General features: G+C 46.5%; 1 protein-coding gene across 2 annotated transcripts in view; it reads right to left on the minus strand.

The window, feature by feature from the left end:
• The window catches only part of LOC142587313 (tachykinin-like peptides receptor 99D), an 837,205-nt gene that overhangs the window by 201,218 nt on the left and 610,238 nt on the right, over positions 1–25,749 (minus strand). For both annotated transcript variants that reach the window (XM_075698214.1, XM_075698220.1), the window contains one exon: positions 20,547–20,612. The gene's annotated coding sequence lies outside the window, so the exon portion shown is untranslated. The remainder of the gene's footprint in view (positions 1–20,546; positions 20,613–25,749) is intronic.

Consider the following 25,749-nt stretch of genomic DNA (forward strand, 5'->3'; position numbering starts at 1 on the left):
ATTTACATTATTTACAGTGAGAGTCAATTAACAGTCTTAAAGTCATTACGGGCCGGCAGCAACTCGGACGCCGCGGCCCGTGGCAAGAAGCTCGAAAGAGATGAATCACGGAATGCTCTAGGAATGCTCTCGGTGTGTGTCTTTTAAGCCCTTCGGTGTCTCGAAGACACGTCACGTTCGATCAATGGGCGAGCCCGCTCAGGTGTCGTCATTTTCGACCAGTGGTAGGCGCCCGTGCGATTGTGTCACACCCGGCGAAGAGAGTCGCTGCTTGGTCCCCAATTGTCCGAGGGCTTACTTCTCCCTGCGGTCTAGCCTTGCTGACTTGCAATGCGCCGTCACAATAGGCGGGTGGGGGCAACGCTGCCAGGGTTTCACGGTACATTACACCCGTCTTGCCTCTTGGACCCAGGTTACCTGGAACAGTGCCAGGCTCTCGCTTCACTTTCGGGAAGAGTCAATTGAGCAGTGAATAGCTCCACCTGCGGCACACGAGGTGGGGGCCTCCAACTTGTTTGCACGTGCCGCGCCTCTGGAATGTGGTATCCGTGCTTCTGCGCTTCTTAATTAGCTGTGGCACGATTCGATGTGGTCTGGTGAACTCGAAGTAGGCTCAGGAAACGGTCCCGTATCTAACACCCACCAAGCACGAATTATAAGCACGAAGTATACGAGAGGTACGGCGATCGATACCCCGCACCTCCGCCAAAACTGTTGCAGATGGTTGTGTTTATTTAGAACTGAAGGCTTGCAGAGATAAACGATCGGGAAGATAGCCGTTGAAATGCTGCTGCTCGTCGCAGGTGCCGTGGTCGGCCTCCTCTTCTTGAACCTTTCGTTCTCGCCGCGTTACAACACACACACGCACACGCACACACACACACACACACACTATATATATATATATATATATATATATATATATATATATGTATATAGTCGCAAATCTATAGGGGCACTCCTGGTGTTTGCGACAATAATGCAAGAAAATTTCGAGTAATCTTGTATTCACCGCGGCACGGCACACACTCGTCTTTTTTGTGGGCACTGTATTAAGTAGCGTGTGCAGGAAATAATGCTACTATGGACGTCCAGACAGGTGACGGTATTGTGGGCGAAGAAGCTTAATGGGGGGCCATAGTGTCAGCGCCTGCGGAGTCATGAAAATAAAAATAAATAAATAAAAACGCAACAAAAAGTAAAACACCCGGCAGTTTCAACTGCGCCATTCTTCTGGCAGTGCCTTGAAGAGGCGAGCCCGCGCGAGGATAAAAGAGCACGGGTCTTTGATCTGCGCACAGAAAGGCGTAAGATTTCCGCGGCGTCTTTAGAGAACAAGGCCACTATGTCTCGAAAGAGTTGGAAACGTCACCTAATCTAGGACAAGAATGCCAAAGTGACTGGCGCCGGGGCTTCAGGTTTAAAACTGCACTGCCGTCGGGGAAAGAGTCCGGTTTCTATTGATAATGCCCGATTTTCCGCTGTGGCATAATGTTGCTCATGAGAAAGAATACCCCTCTCGCGGGTTGCGGTTACGAAAGCTGATAACCTAGTGACTGCTCGTGTTACAGACGTTGCTCGATGAGGCGCTTTCAAAAACCAGCCCAATAAAACAGAACACTGGTCCTTGCACCTCTGGTAACCATAGAATGCGGCTATTTGCAGAACTTAGTGTTCGTGTTATTACAAAGAGCTTACAGGGGTAACGCAAGCATTCGAAAGTATTGTCGGTATAACCGGCATGATTTTCTTTTAGATTCATCCAATGAATAAATCAAATAACTTTACATCAGTATAGCTGACTAGCAGCAACAGTTTTTATGGTTCATGTATACTTATTACTGGCCTACGCACGTAAATGAGGAAAAAGAGGGAATACATCATTTTCAAGCATACTCCGCCCTAAACTTTACTTGCTTTTACACGCAAGTAGTATGCATACAAAAGAAATGGCAGACACATTTCGTGCTCTTGTCTCGCTTAGCGCAACTCACTTTGACTAAGAAGGGACAGGGACATGAGGCACGATGTCCCCGTCATTTCTCAATCACACTGAGTCGCGCTAAAGCGAGACGAGAGTATGGTGCACCAACTCGCCCACTCAGCAATACATCTCATGCGATAAAGACATTTTAAGATTTTGCAAAATGTGCGTTACTAATAGGAGTGGAGCCAGATGAGCCTGTGAAGCGTCCGTTACTTCTCGCCAGAAACGTACTTGACACGGCGTGTGTGTTACCGCCCCCCCCCCCGCCCACCCACAACCGCAGCGATGTTTGAGAAAGCCATGCGGCTCTGCAAAAAAAAAAAGATAAAAGAAACGTCAGAGTCTTAAAACAAACGCTGTTGTGCCAGTGCACGCGTCACGCCTGATAGCGCCGAACGACCTCAGTCTTCGTGTGATGGTGACCACACCACGCGCTGCTCGCAACAGCTACTCTACCTCGCGTGGCCTGAGTGGGGTGGCCAGTAACACTTAGACCAACGAGCAGATAGTCAGCTCAAAAGAACACCAAACAAGAGTTACGGTGTCCTTAAAAATCAATGCGAGGGGAAGTTTCAGCCCAAAGAACTCATTCAATAAGTCAATATATTACGTCGAGAAATCACTTTGTTGCATGTGATAGCTTTTTAGCAAGATGGCACCATTTGCTAAATAATAGGAAATAAAACTTGCATAAGCATGAGTAATCGGGGTTGTTTCGGAGGATATGATGCGCTCAGCGGTTCGGCCTTCTCACAACATATTTGTATTCCAGGGAGGATAAGATCTTTTAGGGCGAGCTATAAATGTCACGTAACGGAAAGGGCAGTGAGAAGAGTAATACAAAAGCTGTCATTTAAAAGTAGATAATGTTGAAATATACCTTACACCTCACACCACCCTCCTAAACAAAGCACCGATATAGGGCCGTTAATATATTCCTAATGGGTTATCCGCATCCATTCCCTTTAACAAAAAACTCAAAGCCATGCATATCATGCGATACATCTTGGTATGCCGCATCACACCGTTCCGTACATTATATTTATTCTCGCTGGAATTTTCCTGATCACCTTAATATAGGCTTTGACATATTTGTAGTGATACATAAAGGAGGAGTAAAATAAAATAGCTATATTGATTGACAGCAATTTAGAAATTGCTATTGCTAGTAATCGTTGTTTTAATGCCACGCAACGGAAGCTCTTTTAAAATTTGCGGAGCAACTTGAACGGACTGCTAACAGACAGACGCGGGATGTGCTTCTTTGCCATGGCGCCCCTTCGCCATGCAATTAAAAGAAAAACGAAGGAAATTACAGGTGCCTTTTAGATTTTATTTGGTCACTACAATAATGTAGTTCTGGAAGTCGGCGAGCAAGCGAGATGCCCTTTTCTGTGGGGGGGGGGGGGGGGAGGAGGGGGAGGGCGGTAGTATTTTTTAATATCGGAGCACAATGGAGCCCCAGTACACGCAAAGGAGTGGCGATGTCATGAATACCGAATTTATCCGCCCAGGCAAAGAACGTCGTCGCCATCTGATGTCGAGCAAAACAGTATGCGTGCAACCAGGTGATATAACATGCTTTGTCGGGTGCCGGGTGCCTTCCATTATTGAGAACATGCGCTTGAAAAATAAAACTTGAACGGTGACAAAACAACAGGTACGTGAATAAAAACACTTCCATTTGTATCCTCTTCGCACGCAGTACGTGAGTGCCGTTCGCTAGTGTTCATGACCAACAGGTGTTGAACAAGACATATCTCCGGAGTGAACGTCTCGACAACGTCTCTTCGTCAGGACTTGTCTTTACCATGACAAAGCCAAGTCCCCTTGCCGAATCGTTGGCTCCACAGACATCTCTTGTTCGACAGCGGTTGATATCCTTTCAGGTCTCCATCTTCCTCCTCTCCGGTCTCCATCATCATCATCATCATTATCATCATCATCATCATCGTCGTCGTCGTCGTCATTGTCATCATCATCATCAGCAGCAGCAGCAGCCTGGTTACGCCCCCTGCAGGGCAAAGGCCTTCCCTATACTTCTCCAACTATCCAGGTCATGTAGTAATTCTGGCCATGCTGTCCCTGCAAACTCCTTAATCTCACCCTCCCAAATAAATTTCTGCCGCCCCCTGCTACGCTTCCTTTACCTTGGAATCCAGTCCGTAACCTTTAATGACCATGCGTTATCCTCCCTCCTCATTACATGTCCTGCTCAAGACCCCCCCCCCCCCCCCTCCCATTTCTTTTTCTTGATTTCAACTAAGATGTCATTTACCCGCGTTTGTTCCCTCACCCAATCTGCCCTTTTCTTATCCCTTAACGTTACACCCATCATTCTTTTTTCCATAGCTTGTTGCGTCGTCCTCAATTTAAGCAGAACCCTTTTCGTAAGCCTCCAGGTTTCTGCTCCATACGGGAGTACTGGTAAGACACAGCTGTTATACACTTTTCTCTTGAGGGATAATGGCAACCTGCTGTTCATGATCTGAGAATGCCTGCAAAACGCACCCCAGCCCATTCTTATTCTTCTTATTACTTCAGTCTCATGATCCGGATCCGCGGTCACTACCTGCCCTAAGTAGATGTATTCCCTTACCACTTCCAGTGCCTCGCTGCCTATCGTAAACTGCTGTTCTCTTCCGACACTGTTAAACATTACTTTAGTTTTCTGCAGATTAATTTTTAGACCCACCCTTCTGCTTTGCCTCTCCAGGTCAGTGAACATGCATTGCAGTTTGTTCCCTGAGTTACTAACCAAGGCAATATCATCAGCGAATCGCCAGTTACTAAGGTATTCTCTATTAACTCTTATCCCCAATTCTTCCTAATCCAGGTCTCTGAATACCTCCTGTAAACATGTTGTGACTAGCATTGGAGAGATCGTATCTCCCTGCCTGACGCATTTCTTTATTGGGATTTTGTTGCTTTCTTTATGGAGGACTACGGTGGCTGCGGAGCCGCTATAGATATCTTTCAGTATATTTACATACGGCTCATCTACACACTGATTCCGTAATGCCTCCATTACTGCTGAGGTTTCGACTGAATCAAACACTTTCTCGTAATCAATGAAAGCTATATATAAGGGTTGGCTATATTCCGGACATTTCTCTATCGCCTGATTGATAGTGTGAATATGGTCTATTGTTGAGTAGCCTTTAAGGAATCCTGCCTGGTCCTTTGGTTGACGGAAGTCTAAGGTGTTCCAGATTCTATTTGCGATTACCTTAGTAAATATTTTGTAGGTAACTGACAGTAAGCTGATCGGTCTATAATTTTTCCAGCCTTTGGCGTCCCTTTTCTTATGGATGAGGATTATGTTAGCGTTATTCCAAGATTCCGGTACGCTCAAAGTCATGAGGCATTGCGTATACAGGGGGGCCAGTTTTTCTAGAACAATCTGCCCACCATCCTTCAACAAATCTGCTGTTACCTGATCTTCCCCAGCTGCCTTCTCCCTTTGCATAGCTCCCAATGCATTCTTCACTTCTTGCGGCGTTATTTGTGGGATTTCAAATTCCTACAGGCTATTCTCTCTTCCATTGTCGTCGTGGGTGCCATTGGTAATGTATAAATCTCTATAGAACTCCTCAGCCACTTGAACTATCACATCCATATTAGTCATGACATTGCCCGCTTTGTCTCTTAAGGCACACATCTGATTCTTGCCTATTCCTAGTTTCCTCTTCACTGCGTTTAGGCTTCCTCCGTTCCTGAGGGCATGTTCAATTCTATCCATATTATACTTAAACTTCCTATGTCAGCTGTCATAGGCTTGTTGATTAACTTAGAAAGTTCTGCCAGTTCTATTCTAGCTGTAGGGTTAGAGGCTTTAATACATTGGCGTTTCTTGAGCAGATCTTTCGTCTCCTACGATAGCTTAATGGCATCCTGTCAGACGGAGTTACCACCGACTTATATTGCACACTCCTTAATGATGCCCATAAGATTGTCGTTCATATCTTCAACACTAAGGTCTTCTTCCTCAGTTAAGGCCGAATACCTGCTTTGTAGCTTGATTTGGAATTCCTCTATTTTTCCTCTTACCGCTAACTCATTGATCGGCTCCTTATGTACCAGTTCTTTCCGTTCCCTTCTCAAGTCTAGGCTAATTCGAGTTCTTACCATCCTATGGTGACTGCAGCGCACCTTACCGAGCACGTCCACATCGTGTATGGTGGCAGGGTCAGCGCAGAGTATAAAGTCCATTTCATTTTTAGTCTCGCCATTCGGGCTCCTCCACGTCCACTTTCGGCTATCCCGCTTGCGGAAGAAGGTATTCATTATCCGCATATTATCCTGTTCTGCAAATATTCAAAACAGAATAATATGCGGATAATAATATGCGGATAGCCCTCTCATCCGGAGTCAAAAGTTTGCGTTTGTGTTTACTGATAACGTCAGCGTCGCCAGTTTGAGCGCGATGTGATGAAGCAGACCACGCAGGCCTGGACCTTTCGAGTGCGAAAACATACTGTTTTCATATGGCTATGGAGCGATCATGCAAGTCAGGTTACGCTGTGTTCTTTGTGTACATACGTGATCACGTTTGCAAGTTCTGCGCCTCGTTATACTGTGCAACCTCCATGAAAAATAATCAACTATCTTTGACACTACTTTTAATTGCATCGAGTGAATTATATGAAGCATGATAAATGAAGTTTAAGAATGGCGTATTCAAAGCAGGCCTTTCCCATATAAGCAACGTAACTTTGAAGGAAATCATTGGAGCAAGAAGTTTTCTTAGTCTCCTGTCGCGAAAGTTCAAGCTGCTATTCAATTTGTCCAGAGACGCAAATGAAAGCAGCCCATACGAAAACAACAAGAACAGCATTAGGAAACAAGCCTAGATTTCGGGTGATGTTCGCGCAAGCGACCCAAAACCTAAGGAAGAGTGATACCTACAAAAAGAGCACGCGACTGTATAATTGAAATTACTTGGGGCCCCCAATTTCATAAACCACCGAATTTTAGTACACTACAGGTAGCACCACAGATCACTATAGCAGCAATTACACAGTAGGGGTCTGCGAATATGGTTTATGTGAGCTTCCAGAAGGCCATCCCCTTAAAACTGAGCTGAAGCGAATAAACATCGCTTGAAGCGAGATACGTTTGGATGCCTTTGACCGAGAAAATAAAACACTCCTGCAAACTCTGACCAAACACTTGTTAGCGTCTCTGAATCCTGTGCATCCAAAATCTTACTCAGGTAATGCAGTGCTTGAGTGACGAGTGACCGAAAGGATATATACATATATATTGTCACGTCACATTATTCACCTGCGATGCACCGGGTTGTGAATACAAGACCGTCAACTCGAGGCCACGGTAGATGGATCAGCGCAGTGGCAGACATGAAGAACGACATTTCAGAGTGCAACAAATCGTCAAATTTTTTAGGCGGTACTCATCCCGGTGGAAACGCGATAGCATTCGGTGGGTTTCGCATGGCCATCGCAACTCCAGCCATCTTAAGGGGGTCGTTAGGGGAAGCAAACAAGCGTGAGGGCAGGTGATCGAGCGATCGTCGCGCTCTGTGATCGCTTGTTTCCAGAAGGAAACTCGAGCTGAGCCGCCTTATCTCGAGTATGAGTCGGGAACTTGACGCGCCCGTGAAACTAGGAAAACAACTGGAACTTGGAAGAGCAGTAACGATTGAAGGGAAAATGGATTTCGTTGCTGAAAGGGATCCAGGTTTGCGAGTTAGTGGTCTTGGCAGGACCTCTCGCCGATTGAAACTCGACGCATTGGACCATTGATGGCTTCGCGGCTGATGCTTGCAGCCGCAGTTGGCAATAGGGAGAAAGAAAAAAAAGGCGCCCTTTCTGAAACGAAGCAGCAACCGCCGAGCTCTACGTATACCTATACGGACCGACAGAAAGTCCACCGAAGAAGTGGAGAAAGAAGCGCGATAACAAGCTTTCATACTTTCATTAATCACAAGCTCCAGGTTCGAGCGTCAGAAGAAATGGGAACACACGGAAAGAGAAAGGATTTCCTTGGGGGAAACTTTTTTTTCATTCTTTTTAGGAGATACGTAGCTTCCGCAAAGAAAAGTAGCACCGAGAGTGGTAAGATGAAGCGCTTTCCTGCTTTCAAAGATAACGCGACGACAGCAAGCCCCAATGTCTCGAGCCCCAATGGAGGCTCGAGACAATACATACAAGTACGGCGACATGAAAAGGAAGAATTCAGCAGACGGACAATCTGTGAAAGCGAATGCTCAGATCGCGCACACACGGCTAGCCACAAGAACAAGGGACATAAGAAAGCACTTAATCATCTTTATTGTGATGGCTCTGTGGCATACGTTCTTTCCATTCTTCTACAAGAATGAATGTGCGGCGTTAGCTGGCAGGGCCTGTCTGCGTTCCCGAACAATGCCTAACCGCTTTCTTGAAGCAGTCGACTTACTCTCTGGAGAAGTGCACACAGCACGATAAACGATTTCAGAACGTTACATCGTTTATATAATCGTTCCAGAGCCCATGGCGAAGTACGTATATGAGATAAGTAAATAATTTTGGCAGTAATAAAAGTCGCTGATAGAAAAATGCAAGGTAACGAGCTTTGCATTATCACTGCTGTCGACGGCTTCAAGGATGGAGCACAACGGTAAATTTGAAGATAAATGTTCGCGCCACGAAAATTGCGCTTATTGTTGGTGCCGACTCTTGGAAGCTTTAAAAGCCAGAAGCTAATCTACGTTTTGTGCCGTCAGTGGCTGCGCTTGTTTCTTGCGATTCTTGTAGTAATAAACTATTAAACAGCGCTGCCACAAAATAAGCACGTGCCACCAGCATAATAATTTAGAACTCCTGGGGTAAAGAACGGCAAATCATGATTAATGTGCTGCGGCATATTAATAATAACATGCACGTCGTTTATTTGTGTTGGACTTTCTTCCTCGTCGTTCTCGCTTTATTTTTCTTTTCTTGAAAAGTTGCAGAGCGCGCTCACTGCGACGGCGCGTGGTATAAACATGAAATAAAATTGAGGTACCTGCCATAAGAAAGTAAACGGAGATACGCCAGCCTAACACATAGAAAGAAAGTTTACTAATAAGTGTAAAGAAACAGTGAACACTTCGCCAAATTGTTTCAAAGACAAATGTAGCCGCAGCGTTTCCGCCATTGCTTGCATGGGCTCGATTATCCGTTTTACCACGACACTGAACAGCTGTAAAAAATAATTAATTGATAGTAAGCCAACCAAATATCATGCGCGTCTAATTAAAGGAGCAATGAAAGTCAGAAGCAATGAGAACAATTTTTTTCACCTCGTGATAGGAGAGCTGGTTTACACGGGCATTAACTACTCAACCACGTGAAAGATTGTGCGCGCCTACCTGAACGACAGATGAATCAAGCAGTTGCAAGGAATTGCAGACATTTTTGCTTCGATTTGCTTTCCAGTGGCTGCGTACTGAGAATTAAAATGAGAACATTAAGCTTTTTGTTTCTTTTTCTTCTTATTCTGCCAATAAGAATTAAAGCAATGTCAGACAACCTAAAAGATTACAATTTATGCATTCAGATTGTGCCATTGGTTCAGTATACACAACACCGTGAAACTTTTTTTTTACGGTCCTGACGGAAGGGACCCATAACTCCCAACTCCTATTAGGTGTTGGTTCTTTGGGACTGTGGATAGGATACGCAAGAGGTTCTTTGAGGCATACGAGGGCAGCGCGAACCACAGCGAGTTATGTACGCTGTCGAAATCAGGGGACGTATTGTGTAGGAGTCCACCTAGTGGACTGTCCATTTCCGCCGCTGCTGATTGGCTGTGGCCGCTCGTCTCCTCCTCGCTAGTACAGCTGCATCCAATCAGCAGCTGCCGAATTGGACTGTTACAGAATACCGCCCCTGCTGTCTAAAACAGCGCGTAGTTTGGCTGGTTGGTACCTAATGAAACGCGAGGAACAACGTAAAGTAGGGATGAAGGAAGAGGACGACAGAAACACTTGCTTAGTCGATCCTAGCTATTAGTCGCATCTCTGCGCTGTTCCTCAAGTATTTGTCGAAATTTCTTTGGCTACCGGTCGCACCAAACTTCGCTACAGTTTTTTTTTTCAGTGAAATCCGCAGTGCTTTGTTGATGGTGCCTGAAATATGATTAAGACTGTCACTAGGCTTTAGTAGACAGATTTAATGATGCATTGTGTTTGATCCTTCAAAGGGGTGTATAGGTCTGAGGTTATATACGATTCCTGTTTTTTTTTTTTACTTTTACTGCTATTTTATGTATTACATGCATGGATAAGCACCAGTCTATGTTGATGTTGATCTTTTGTCGAAGGAGCTGACGGAACCGGTTCATGTTTTAGGTTCTCCTGTTCCACCCAAAATTTGTTTTTCGACATAGAGTATATCCAATTCTACTCGTTTATGTCGTGCATGCATGTTTAATATTTTTTTTTTCATCGGGACATATCAGGTGAACGAATTTCCTATGTTGGTGGTCGTGATGGTTCGTATCTTTTCACAAATCAATGGATTAGTAAGAGAGCAAGAAAACAAATTTTAATTTGAGTTTACTTAGTTTACTCATCGGTTTCTTACTCTTCTTTATTTGTGCGAAAGCATTAAATAGCTCATGAAGCGGGAAATCAGAAGGCGTGGCCGGAGAGAGAGAGAGAGAGATAAAAGGAAGGCAGGGATGTTAACCAGTCAAGAGTCCTGTAGGCCTACCCTGCACTGGGGGAACGGAGATGGGGAATAGAGAGAAGGAAGAGAGAGCGATTGTACAAAAAGTCACGTGGTCACAGAGACGCGCTCATGCGCTCGCGCGTTCGTCGTCGTCTTCCACAGCTTTGTCCGATGCTTTGCCCTCTGCGAACGCACTGACGGCACTGGTCCACTGTCAGTCGATACAATGATTTCAATGAGTTCTACCGTGCGATCCAGTGGACGAACTATCGAATGAGATGGTAGAAAAAGTCACGTGGTCACAAAGACTGACCACGCAGGTGGCAGGCCTATATATAGCGCCGCGGGTCGCGGAACTGCCAGTCAGTGCGGTGCTTTCGGTGAGTTCTATCGTGCGCTCCGATGGACGAACCTTCGACTTTTCAGTCAGTAGCTTCGCCCGGCTCCTTTAGACGTCCACGCAAGCGCACGAACGAGGCCAAGGCACGTGGTGCGAGAAATGGTACAAGGCAACGTGAAAACCTTTACCATTAGGTTTCGTAAAATGAGTCGTCATCGGGAAGACGTCGCGATGCTTTCGCATTCATCCACGTAGGGATACCTAAGTGTCCATAATTACTTTGTTTAGCGCAAAACAACGGACACAAGGGAGACGACCCCCCAGGACAAGGCGCTACTCTCAACTGACATCAGTTTATTGCGTCACTCCTTTATAGAGAGCAGAATGTAGAAGAACATGCGTAGTGAGCACCATGTGCAGGAACCACCAACATCCGGTCACCAGAGCGCACTCATGCGACAGAATGAAAAAAAAAACATATTCAGCGCTGTACAACGTTAAAGAAGGCGTACTATTGCACTGTGATCCCAATGACTGTATGAAGAAGAGAGAGAGAGAGAGAAGAATACAGGAAGGCAGGGATGTTAACCAGTCAATAGTCTGGTTGGCTACCCTACGCTGGGGGATTGAAGAAAGGGAAGAGAGAGAAGGGAGAAAGAAGGTGTAGATACGTGTACGGACAGCACTTGAGTTAAAGCCGCTCGCGCAATCCAGAAGTTCTCAGAAAACACAAAAGTGCCTTCACTACCTTCTGAGCCGATGATCGGTCGGGACGGTGCTATAGTATTGTCTGTTCACTCAGAGGACGATCATCTAATTTCCTCAATGTGTTGAACAAAGATTGTCTTTGTTATTGAAATTGAGGACAATGGCACAATAAGTGGTCAATCTTCTCCTCGCATCCGCAAATATCACATGCAGGACTATCAGCCATTTCAATTAGTGCTGAGTAGGCATTCGTGAAGGCAACTCCAAGCCATAACCGACACAGAAGAGACGCTTCACGTCGGTGCAGACCGGCTGGAGGTCCGAGTTGAAGTGTCGGGTTTAGTCTGTGCAGTCTTGTGCGCCTTGTATGTACGGTATTCCCCTCTGCTAAGGAGATCGTGCGTGCTAGAATGCCAAGTTGTCTCGCGGCGTCGGTTTTTGAGAGAGGAATGGGGACGCAGCGGTCTTCTTGGTTTGACGTCCGAGCTGCCGTATCGGCGTCATCATTTCCAATGATACCGCAATGACCTGGTATCCACTGAAAAGAGATATCATGGCCTTTTTCTCTTAAGTGATCGACAAGTTTCGCGATTTCGCACGTGAGCTGATCGTGAGTTCCATGTCGGAGAAACGAATGCACACATTGCAAGGCCGGCCTTGAATGGCAGAAGACTGCCCATTTTCTAGGACTTTCAGCATTTATCCCTTGAAGCGCGTCGCGGACAGCCGCGAGCTCTGCAGCTGTAGACGTAGTGACATGGGAAGTCTTGAACCGCTTGGTTATTCTCATTGCTGGTATAACTACAGCGCCACCGGAACTAGTTGATGAAGTTGATCCATCAGTGTATACGTGTGTGCAATGTTAGATACGGGACCGTTTCCTGAGCCTACTTCGAGTTCACCAGACCAGATCGAATCGCGCCACAGCTAATTAAGAAGCGCAGAAGCACGGATACCACATTCCAGAGGCGCGGCACGTGCAAACAAGTTGGCGGGCCCCCCTCGTGTGCCGCAGGTGGAGCTATTCACTGCTTGACTCTTCCCGAAAGTGAAGCGAGAGCCTGGCACTGTTCAAAGTAACTTGGGTCCAAGAGGCAAGACAGGTGTAATGCACTGTGAAACACTGGCAGCGTCGCCCCCACCCGCCTATTGTGACGACGCATTACAAGTCAGCAAGGCAAGACCGCAGAGAGAAGTAAGTCCTCGGACAATTGGGGACCAAGCAGCGACTCTCTTCGCCGGGTGTGACACAATCGCACGGGCGCCTACCATTGGCCGAAAATGGCGTCACCTGAGCGGGCTCGCCCATTGGCCGAACGTGACGTGTCTTCGAGACACCGAAGGGTTTAAAAAGACACAGACCGAGAGCATTCCTAGAGGATTCCTTGATTCTTCTCTTTCGAGCTTCTTGCCGCGGGCCGCAGCGTCCGAGTTGCTGCCGGGCCGTAATGTCTTTAAGACGGTTAATTGACTCTCACTGTAAATAATGTAAATAAACCTCCAAGTTTTTGATCCCGACGTCCTCCTCAACTCTTACAACTGGTTGCCAGCGGTGGGATCACCTCCAAATGCAACAACTGGTGGCAGCGCTACGGATCAACCTTCGTCGAGAGAAATCCTGAGGAACCCGGAACAGCGAAAAAGAGCCTTCGTCCAAAGGAGTCCCGAAGAACTTGGAACAGCGAAGAAGAGAGAGCCTTCGTCCAAAGTAGCCCTGAGGAACTGGGAGTAGCGAAGAAGAGCGAGCCTTCCACCCAGGGAGTCCTGAGGAACCGGGAACAGCGGGCCAATGAACCAGATGGCAGGGTGCTACAACCGTAAGTGAGCGCGTGGTTTTTTTCCTTTTGATTCGCCAGACTTCAAATGTTGTGTGTTTATTTTGATAGTTCTAGGAATCGGGAATTTGTTGCATTGTGTGTTTGCACAAATTAATTAAGGAAAACAGTTCTAACCACCAGTCGGGGCAGCTGCCATGGATCTTAGAAGGTTGGCGAGGTTAGACTTGTTATTGGTGTGCGACGATTTGGGAGTTGAGGCGGACGAACAGATGAAAACGCCAGCTATCATAAAGGCGATTAAAGATAGCGGCAATGATGATAAAAGCATTGAGCTTGCTTGGGAGGTGGTACAAAAACCAAGGGAGCGTGAGCGTCGTGAACGTAAGAGTGAGAGCAAGCGTCAAGAACGCGAACGTGAGTATCAAGAACGTAAGCGTGAGCAAAAGCACGAGAAAGAGATAGCAGCATTGGAAAAACAGATACAATATTTTCAGCAGTTAAAGGAACAAAGACAACGCCTGTCTGAAAATTCTGTAGGTTGTACAGAGCAAAAGAATGAGGAAGTATCTGCCGAATTTTCGCCAAAAGCCGACGAGAAGAGTACTGCCTGTGAGATTGGCTGCACATTCATAGGCAAAGGGAAAGGGCTAGCTGCTAAAGATCCCTTAGTGGTAACAGAGGCCGTTAAAGGCCGTAGTGAAAGCGACGAGGTGCTGTGCCAACAGAGCACTGTAGAGACAGCTTGGCCAGCTGCGAACAAATTGGCACAGTCACCGCGCGTGTGCGTCGCATGTAATGTTAGCAAGGTCGTTGGCGAGGTACAGAATACTGCGGACTTTACAGACGCGAGCACCGATGTCGAGCCAGATCTGCGTGCCGAAGTGAAGTGCGAGCTGAGCGATGCAGTTGAGGGCAGCTCTCAGGATTGCGAGCTGCGTAGCTCACGAGAAGACAACTGCATTGTTCAGGGATCGGTGCAGCTCTCCGCTAGTCTAGGTAGCCAAGAGAGGGATGATTTAGTTAAGGATCATTCAGACTGTGCGGGTAAGAGACCGATCCGGGCCGACGAGATGTGTAACGGACTGCACGAGGCGCGAGAGAGCGACATGAAAGAGAATTCAAAGAGAAAGCGCCGCAGAAAGAAGCGCCGTAAAGATAGGAATGCGGTGGCTAATGTAGCGAAGCCAAAGACGGCGACAGGCGTGAAAAGGCAGGGCGCGGAGAAAAGAAAGGTGCGGTCGTCATTGACGATGTTGACGTATGCAACACGTTCGAGCCACCGCTCAAAAGGAGACCGAGAAGCATGTTCGGCACGGACGCGGACAAAGGGCAGGGGGCAGTTAAATTCCTCGTCGTTCCGTCGTTCTTTCCGAAGTTCAGCGTGTAGTACAAAGAAGCGCAAGGTGGCAAGACGAGACCAGGTGGGGAGTAGCGACGCGGTCAATCGAGGTCGTGATGAAAGCGGGGCGCCAGGACGCAAATTGGCAGGGGACTGTAAAGTCTTGGGGGAGCTGATAGTGAGTCAGCCCTTTTGTTGTTCCTCGGTAGCCAGAGTAGCTTTCGGACCGCGACCACCTCGGGTACGGCTCAAAAGTATGATTCAGTCGAAAATGTTTGGAACGGGAGGCCAAGAGAGCTTCCGTAGAAGTAAAAAGTGCTGTTTTGTTTTATTTTTGAGCATTTGAAAAATATCGCGATTTAAGACTACAATTTCTTTCAATGTGTAAGGTATGAGCTTTGTTTCTGTTTTCGTTCGAGAAGCTCCGAGGTTTGAAAGAGGTGTATTATGTAAACATGTAGTATCGCGAGGTGTTCATTAATAAGTAGATATGCTGTCTTTTTTTGTCTGTGAGTAACCTTAATGTCAAGGTTATCGGTGAGAGGCCTATCGTAGCGCGCGTGTGTTTTAGTTAACCTTCTTTTTTTATAAGCGTTTTTTTATTTTCTAAGGTCAACCGCGTAGGTTTTCAGTGAGTGCATCATTTGCACTGAGAAGCGTTCTTAGTTCTATTAGCGCGTGTCCTGTGTGGACGGAAGGAAGCAGATTTATGACTGAGTTGCTCGTGTGTGTTGAGGGCAGCCGTATTCTGACTTCTCTAATAAGCAAGCGTGGAACTAGTTATTAGGAGACGCATCATTTTAAGGTTTCTGCGGAGTGAGTAAGCCCCGCAAGTTTAATTCCTCGCGTAAGTTACGTGTCCTATAGGGACTAAAGGAAAGAACGTGAGTAAGCATAATAAGAAGTTTGCCTACGACGCAAGTACGCGTTCTGATTAGGGACCACAAGGCTAGCGCGCTTGTGATTACGTACTTGTGAAGTTGACCAGACTGTTCAGTGGCACCAATACGTGCGATAAGTACGCCACTGCGATAGGTTGGAAACATGCTGTTTGAGTAGTTAGGCCACTGAAGTTATGTTCGGCTGTTTTCATTGTTTGTTTTCAACGGCAACGACCCATTGTTTTACTACAACAATGACACTCTGGTCTTGCCGGCATTCGGGGAGAAATGGATAGCGGTTTGGAAAGGTGGTTGGAACTGCTTTTTCAAAATTGGGGAAATAAAAGATCAGGGTTCATTTTGACTCAGTAATAGCCTGGCGAGTCAGGGGTGAAGAGCCTGCGCTTACACGTGGTGCAGCGCTGTGTTGTTTTCTTTGTTTGACGTACGTTCTCCAGGGCCCAGGATCCCGAAGTTCGTCAAACCAGGCTCGACACCAGTACCCTGCAGGTTCTTTCAGCGTTCCTCATGGCCAGCGAATTGAGTTCACCGGCCATTCCGAACTTCCGGGGCGAGGACGAGCTGTTAGATACGGGACCGTTTCCTGAGCCTACTTCGAGTTCACCAGACCAGATCGAATCACGCCACAGCTAATTAAGAAGCGCAGAAGCACGGATACCACATTCCAGAGGCGCGGCACGTGCAAACAAGTTGGCGGCCTCCACCTCGTGTGCCGCAGGTGGAGCTATTCACTGCTTGACTCTTCCCGAAAGTGAAGCGAGAGCCTGGCACTGTTCCAGGTAACTTGGGTCCAAGAGACAAGACGGGTGTAATGTACCGTGAAACCCTGGCATCGTCGCCCCCACCCGCCTATTGCGACGGCGCATTGCAAGTCAGCAAGGCTAGACCGCAGGGAGAAGTAAGCCCTCGGACAATTGGGGACCAAGCAGCGACTCTCTTCGCCGGGTGTGACACAATCGCACGGGCGCCTACCATTGGCCGAAAATGGCGTCACCTGAGCTGGCTCGCCCATTGGCCGAACGTGACGTGTCTTCGAGACACCGAAGGGTTTAAAAAGAAACAGACCGAGAGCATTCCTACAGGATTCCTTGATTCTTCTCTTTCGAGCTTCTTGCCGCAGGCCACAGCGTCCGAGTTGCTGCCGGCCCGTAATGACTTTTAAGACTGTTAATTGACTCTCACTGTAGATAATGTAAATAAACCTCCAAGTTTTTCATCCCGACGTCCTCCTCAACTCTTACAGCAGTCGCTGTATTTCTCGTACAAGAGAAGTACAGCTAGTTGCTTGAGCGCTGATGATGAGAAGTCCGACTTTTTCTGAAGTCCTGGGATTGTAAGGTTCACTTGAGTACGGCGCATACACCAAGGAGGAATGGAAGGCCTTGCTGCATGTGTGTAACCTGACCTGAAAGAGGCACGGTGCGCGAAGACAGTCGCACTGAATGTCGTGTAGGGCCTATCTACTGGGAGACTTGCTAGGTGGTGGGTAGGGGTCCGGGCGAAATTTCTTATGTGCATACGCGTTGTTTCAATGCTAATTTGCGTTCCAATAGTGTAATCTTGAGCGACTGCAATAACTTCAGTCGTTGACGCACTCCGCGGTAGACCAAGACATATCTTGAGGGCCTGGGCTTGGATGCTTTAGCTTATATTCAGGTTAGTTCTGCAGGTGTTGGACATGACCGGTAGGCTGTACCGCAGGAATCCAATAAAGAGGACCCTGTACAGTTGCAGCATAGAGTGCATTGGCACTCCCCAGGTCTTTCCCGCAAGGAACTTGAACATATGGCAAATTCCTGTCAGGCATTTCTTCACATAATTCACATGAGGGGTCCAGGAGAGATTTTTGTCAATGACCACCCCAAAAATCTGACTCCTGCTGTACGAGATCAGTTGTCTGACGACGGATATCACGTATGGAGACATTGATTTCCTGTTAAATGCCACCGCTGCGTACTTTTCGTATGATATATGAAGTCCATGTTCTCGAAGGTAGGTATGATGATGATGATGATGATGATGATCACAACGCACTTCACTCTAACACTCATTGGAATCGCCGACATCCTGCCAGGCACCGTTAGGCTCTCCATCTATGGCGACGACATTTGCATATGGACGTCGACTGTGACGCGACTGCAGCTTCGTGCGCGGCTTCAAAAGTCAGCCCCTGTAGGAAGAAAACTTCCGATAACTCTCGGGCGGTGGTATCAAGGCTGTTTTTCTAAATCGTAGTACCACGAAACATAGCTTTGCACTTGCATAATTTACTATGTTGAGCCAAATGGGAATCTGTGCCTGTCGGTATGGATCGCTCATGTTCTCTAAGGCGCTCGTTAACACAGCGGCCTGACTGCCCTACATACACTTTGACACATGCCAACGGTATCTTACATACCACGCCGACACTGCAATGTAGAAACTTCGCCTGGTTTTTTTCACAATCCGGTTTTTTACTTGTTTTTAAAATACGGTTGCACAATATTGACAGTTTCTGAGGAGCAGAAAACACTACTGGGATTTCGTATCTAGTGCCGACATTTTTTATATTATGAGCCGCTCTATGGCAATACGGCACAACTTCAGGCCTCTTCTTTTGTATAATACAGTTACTTTTGTGCCGCTTTCCTTTCAGTTTCTTAAGCAATACCACAAAGACTGACGTCACTACCACACTTGGGGTAACCCGCAGCCTGCAACCTATATAAGTGTGCAATAAAAGTCTGGTTCGCAGTCTAGTTCCTGCACATGGTGCTCACTGCGCATGTTCTTCTACATTCTGCTCTCTATACACGAGTGACGCAATAAAATGTCAATTGAGAGTAGCGCTTTGTCATGGATCGTCTCTCTTGTGTCCGTTGTTTAGCGCTAAACAAAGTGACTACGAATTCGCCCCAACTAGCCCGCCAAGGCATTGTGCTACTTAAGTGTCCTTCACTTTTTCTTACTATTCATGAGATTTACTTGTCAGAACACACACACACACACACACATAAATATATATATATATATATATATATATATATATATATATATATATATATATATATATATATATATATAGAGAGAGAGAGAGAGAGAGAGAGAGAGAAAGAGGTGGGAGGTGTGGTACAGTGCCACTATTTTTAACACCACCTGAACTACGCAGTTGAGGGAGCCAGTCACACAAATAGCGCCGCTGTACATATAGTTTCTATCTCTGGCCGCTTTGTTGTGGAGAATTGTGTCTTAAAGGGAAATCGCCTTTTCGATTGAAATAAGTTAACTAACTGCTCAACTAACCACTCTAAAGCGAAAACAGAAAGGCAAAGTCTTGATGAAAACAAATCTAAATAACAGGTGTTTATGGAGTGTTTTCTGTCACTGTGCTCGTATGACTAATCAACAACTATTCCAAGTAAAAAGTGGTTTTGTTCTGTCCTAGGACCTAGGAAGGAAAGGCACAGCATCGTGGAGGGGGAAGTGGAACGCTCTTCAACTCCGCCCTCACTGTGCTGCAGGCTTTTCTCGATTTGTTAATCGCATGCGTAGTCTCTGCAATCGCATATTTCTTCGTCATATTTATAAGTTTCTCACGTATGTTTTTTATAACACAATTACGACATGTATGTACGCATAAGGCGGGATGAGCAAACCGCTCAGGATTCGTGATATTGAAAGGTGTGGCGCGTAAACGCAGACGTTCAAAAACATAGCTTGTGCACCGATAGAGTAACAAGCCCATTTTCTTGATGTTGGAAGAAACCAAAATGGACAGTGTCCTAACCCTCCTTGACCATGAGGAAATCGCAGAGACAGTCTGCAATCGACTTTCAAGGTTCCTAGCAAAAGTTAAGCCGTCGTTTCTTTCTGTACGACTGTACTTGTATATTATTGCAGAAAAAGATTAGTCTTGTTTAAGAACAATTAAGTTTAAGAACACTGATGAGACAGATATAGTTGTGAAGGTCATGATACGAAGAAGTGAAACAAGGACATTTTCTTTCCAGCCCGTATTGACGGATGTGCCGTGTGGAGCAAAGCAATTGCATAAAAGATAAACGGTGCCAGCGACAACAGCTGCATAGTTATTCAGAATACTGAGGATCTTGTCTGTGTTAAATGTCGACCTGCTCCCGCATAATGTCGAGTAGACAAATTATTAAGGCAATATGTAGTGTGTTTCATTCCTCAAGCGTGATGTTCATCTACTCGCACTCCCAGTGGAATGGAGGACATCTCACTTTTTTTCTTTTTTCCCTGCAAAACTTCCCCAACATCCTAGAAGGAAGAACTTTCGTTTTAATGTAGGAAAATTCCTTCTCTAAATCTAGAACAGTTCCTCCTTTATCGATGCGACTAATTAAGCAAGCAACAAGTTCAAACGTGACAAATATCCCTTTCCCCCCGACTCTACCACATATAAAGAGACGTGCATGGATGACTTTTACGAAGCCGTTGAGTTTCCTCTCAGATTTCCCTAACACCTGTCCGCGGGAATAAGAAGTAACGTAAACGAAATTTGCGCAGTTAACTTGAGTGAAGGATGCTTGCGGTGATTATGATTAGAAAAATCGTCTGATAGAACATCTCTTTTAGGCCTTCAAAAAACACCATGCGTTAAAGAGTTGTTTTTATTTACGGTGACTCACCTCGACGACCGGCTTGTAGTATAGGCGGCACCCCAAATATCTCTCGTATTTTGTCAAATAATATAGCGTTTCAGTCATGAAAAGAGGCAAAATCAGGGAATACAAGAATCTAGGACTTCCTTCCTGACTAGGCATGATGTACTTGCGAGCGTTCGCTTACGCTCAAAAGGCGATGTCGACAAGAAGAGGAAATCCATAGCTTACCGACTGAAGTGTACCAGTGCAGTTCCTACACCCGTTGTTTACTGCTGCTGTTCCGTGATTTGTTTTCTGTAAACCAAGAGCAAAATGTGGGTTAGGATTCATTTATCTCCGACCGACATAAGAGCGTGACGTCACCAGTGAAATCAAATATTTTTGTCTGTTCTCGATTCGAAAAAAAAACACGAACCAAAAAAACAAGGAAAGCAAACTCATACATCACGTTTGTCTATGGCAAGAGAGTTTCTTAGTCGCTGCCCAAAATGTGCATTGGACAAGAATAAACAAATAAAACAAATAAAAGAGAGCGATGCTTGAGCAGCTACAAAAGCGAACACACTATGGTTGGGCAGACGGCCGCACACTCTACAGTTTTCACAAATGAAAGACGACGCTCCATGCCTTCGTCTCAACGCTTAGGGGCAGCGAGAAAAAAAAAGATGATGCGAGGGTGGAAGGCGAATGCACGTTGTCGTGTTTATAACAGTTTGGTCCCTGGAGCAAACTATTTGAAAGCCTTGGATCGGCGTCTGAGAGCTGAAGCAGCAGCGAGGACGATGGCTGCTTGCACCGGCTGCCCCCTGAGCAAAGCAGAAAAGCCATAACGACGGGGCCTTGGAAAGGCCGCTGGCAAGAGGCGGACGGCGGACCCCTTTAAACGCGCACCCGCGGGAGATATGCCCTCAGTGGCTCACTTTGAAGGAATACGTAGACTGGCCCAGCGTTTGTCTTTCAGTGCCGCGTCAAGAGAAACCGACCACCAGCGTGCACTTCGTGCTTGCGCGATTTCTGCAGACTGAGAAAACGCCTTTAAGGGTTCTGTACCAGGCCAAGTGGGCCGCTTTTCGGAATAACCGCGCATGGCACCAGGTGATCATTAAAAAGAAAGGACCGTCTTCTAGGAGTAAATAAAACGGAAATGGCTTTCATAACCACAATTTTTTGCTTGCCAACTATTATTATGGGCGAACTTCAGAGAAAACATTTGCGGAACAGCATCCTCTATTGTTTTTTGGAACCATGACTAAGGACTCCGAAAGCCCCGCAGATGTAAATGGGAGCACGGGCGCTATAACGTAAAACTATTCCAATCTGTTTCTATTCCGTTTCTGCAACTATCCTTTCATAATTGGTAAAAAAATTTTCGCGTCTCCCCCACTTCGTCTGTCTGTCACGTGACGTCACGAAAACCGCAATATCTTCCCATCTGAAATGAAGCATACACACTGATTATGCACGTATAGACCGAACCGTAGAAAACAACATTGTTTGCAGTTGTACGCCTTTTTCACCATGAGCCTTACGCTGTCGGTCAGAATTCTTCGGGCCGCGCCCACTTCGCTTGCTTGTTGCGCAACGTCGCAAAACCTCCCAAACTCATCACGTCAAAGTGAAGTGTGCGCACTAAAGAATAGCCGGAATAGCCGGAGACTGTACCGTTCCGAAAGGAATAGAAAATGGCTGCACACCGATTGCTCTGACTCTGGCTACTCGGAGCTGCAAGGAGGAATGGATTTCTCTGGGCATAATAAAATTTTTTGGCTGGCTGTACAATAGTGTCGAGCCCTTTCGGTACGTATATGACGTCACTCTGCCAACTCTTCTTTGCTGAACTTAAGCTTTACCGCTATTTTAGCTTTCAGTTGCACGCTGCTGCTATTTTCGACCGGCCACCAAAAGGTAAGCAAGGCGAAGCGGAGCAATCGCAGCCGCCGCCCTCTTCATACGATTACGACTTTTACTGCTTCGACCCACCGAAACCCACTCCACTTGTATGCGCTCCTCGTCACTTGTCAGCCAATTAGACAAGCAACACCTGTCACTGTAGGGAATGCTATTTGCTTTCAAAGCAAACAAGAGGGACCTCCTTTAAACGAGGAGAGTGGTTGATTGGGCTGTTCAAACAACGTTCCGGGAATGATATTGCGAGAAGAAAATACTAGTGTCCAGGAGGTCGCGAGAGTGAGATTCATCATCATCATCTTCATCATCATCATCATCATCAGCCTGGTTACGCCCACTTCAGGGCAAAGGCCTCTCCCATACTTCTCCAACTACTCCGGTCATGTACTAATTGTGGCCATGTTGTCCCTGCAAACTTCTTAATCTCATCCGCCCACCTAACTTTCTGCCGCCCTCTGCTACGCTTCCCTTCCCTTAGAATCCATTCCGTAACTCTTAATGACCATCGGTTATCTTCCCTCCTCATTACGTGTCCTGCCCATGCCCATTTCTTTTTCTTGATTTCAACTAAGATATCATTAACTCGCGTTTGTTCCCTCACCCAATCAGCTCTTTTCTTATCCCTTAACGTTACACCTATCATTCTTCTTTCCATAGCTCGTTGCGTCGTACTCAATTTAAGTAGAACCCTTTTCGTAAGCCTCCAGGTTTCTGCCCCTTACGTGAGTACTGGTAAGATACAGCTGTTATAAACTTTTCTCTTAAGGAATAATGGCAACCTGCTGTTCATGATCTGAGAATGCCTGCCAAACGCGCCCCAGCCCATTCTAATTCTTCTGATTATTTCAGTCTCATGATCCGGATCCGCAGTCACTACCTGTCCTAAGTAGATGTATTCCCTTACCACTTCCAGTGCCTGACTACCTATTGTAAACTGCTGTTCTCTTCCGAGACTGTTAAACATTACTTTAGTTTTCTGCAAATTAATTTTAGACCCACTCTTCGGCTTTGCCTCTCCAGGTCAGTGAGCATGCATTGCAGCTGGTCCCCTGAGTTCCCAGCAAGGCAATATCATCAGCGAATCGCAAGTTACTAAGGTATTCTCCAATAACTCTTATCCCCAATTCTTCCCAATCCAGGTCTCTGAATACCTCCTGTAAACACGCTGTGAATAGCATTGGAGAGATCGTATCTCCCTGCCTGACGCCTTTCTTTATTGGGATTTTGTTGCTTTCTTTATGGAGGACTATGGTGGCTGTGGAGCCGCTATAGATATCTTTCAGTATTTTTACATACGGCTCGTCTACACCCTGATTCCGCAATGCCTCCATGACTGCTAAGGTTTCGACTGAATCAAACGCTTTCTTGTAATCAATGAAAGCTATATATAAAGGTTGGTTATATTCCGCACATTTTTCTATCACCTGATTGATAGTGTGAATATGGTCTATTGTTGAGTAGCCTTTACGGAATCCTGCCTGGTCCTTTGGTTGACGGAAGTCTAAGGTGTTCCTGATTCTATTTTCAATTACCTTAGTAAATACTTTGTAGGCAACAGACAGTAAGCTGATCGGTCTATAATTTTTCAAGTATTTGGCGTCCCCTTTCTTAAGGATTAGAATTATGTTAGCGTTCTTCCAAGTTTCCGGTACGCTCGAAGTCATGAGGCATTGCGTATACAGGGTGGCCAGTTTTTCTAGAACAATCTGCCCACCATCCTTCAACAAATCTGCTGTTACCTGATGCTCCCCAGCTGCCTCCCCCTTTTGCATAGCCCCCAAGGCTTTCTTTACTTCTTCCGGCGTTACCTGTGGGATTTCGAATTCCTCTAGACTATTCTCTCTTCCATTATCGTCGTGGGTGCCACTGGTACTGTATAAATCTCTATAGAACTCCTCAGCCACTTGAACTATCTCATCTATATTAGTAATGATATTGTCGGCTTTGTCTCTTAACGCACACTTCTGATTCTTGCCAGAATCACTCTGGACACTCCCGGTGACCAAAGTGAGTTTATTCTGCGTATAAAGGCGTGACGCCATCTCACGTTTTCTATGGACGATTCTGTTAAGTCGCATACGTCAGCCAGTAGATTTTTGCTTTTTAAATCATTTGACCGGCATGACAGCTGCAACTGTCGTTAGTAAAAATGCTCTACCATTTCACTCTCATGATATACGATGTTCAACGTATCCCTTTCTACAGCGAAGCTGTATACGGCTAGCCGATTCGTCTGTCCGTCCATCCGTCTGTCCGTCGCCTGTACGCCGAAAACTCCGCCGGCGCGACCCCATGCGCATATGCGAAAAAAAATAGAGAAAGAGAGACGCGCGGTTAGCCAACACCTCCTAAATAGCACAAGGCCTGTTTACTCCGATCCATGGCGTCACGCTACCTGGCCCCAAATATTCTTTGACACGGCTCGCGTAATGACGCGGTGACGTCAAAATCACTGCTGCCTACTCGGGATCATCTCCATTAGATTATATGGCAGTCGGGCCGGGTAACATGACGTCATGGATCGGAGTGAAAAGAACTTGCGCTATCTAGGTGGTGCTGGATTAGCTGTGCCAATAGTGACGTCATTGCTCTCCGTCGCAGCCGAGCGCGCACGCAGCAGTTTCTCTCCGGTTCCGAAATGGGCAGGGCACGCGTCATACGTACTCCTGAGGAGCAGGCAGCTTTCGATCAGCAACGCTGCGAGCAGAACTGGGAAAGAGCTCCTCTACGCCGTGCCGATGTTGCAATCTGAGCACAAGAACAGGCTTGTGCAGCCTAGCGCAAGGAGCAACTGCGTACCGAGGATCCCGCAGCCTACCAAGCCATCGTTTAATGAACCGTCAGGATTAATCCAGTGATAAACACATGGGCCGCACGTTTCCGCTTCGCTGGTTAACCGTCAGTACGTAATGCTTCTGAGGTGATTTTTTTTTTCATTCCAAGCTCATTCTTTGGCCCCACATAATATGTATCACTAAGTGCGGCCTGCGCCCCCTGGCCACAGCAAGTCGTATCTCCATGGAATTTTAGAAATTCAGATGTATTTAGGAAGGAACAGCGTCAACTAAGATGATCACCAGAGGGAGAACGACATAGGACAAGCGCGTTCTGCCTCTCATGATCGTTTTAGTTGGCGCTGTTCCTTCCTAATTCAAGTATGCACCATCTAGCCCAAATGAATGTTGTCCTCAATCAGATGTATTTCTTTATCTGTACCCATACCACGGCCGACCTATGCTTAAAAATGCCGCTGTCATTTGGAACAGTACATGCCTCTGTACCCGCCGCGGTTACTCAGTGGCTATGGTGTTGGGCTGCTGAGCGCAAGGTTGCGGGATCGAATCCCGGCCACGGCGGCCGCACTGCGATGGGGGCGAAAACACCCGTGTACTTAGATTTAGGTGCACGATAAAGAACCCCAGGTGGTCGAACTATCCGGTGTCCTCCACTACGGCATGCCTCGTAATCAGAAAGTGGTTTTGGCGCGTAAAGTCCCATAATTTAATTACTTGCCTTAATATGT

The sequence above is a fragment of the Dermacentor variabilis genome, chromosome 1 (genome assembly GCF_050947875.1).
Source record: "Dermacentor variabilis isolate Ectoservices chromosome 1, ASM5094787v1, whole genome shotgun sequence".
Taxonomy (NCBI): Eukaryota; Metazoa; Arthropoda; class Arachnida; order Ixodida; family Ixodidae; genus Dermacentor; species Dermacentor variabilis.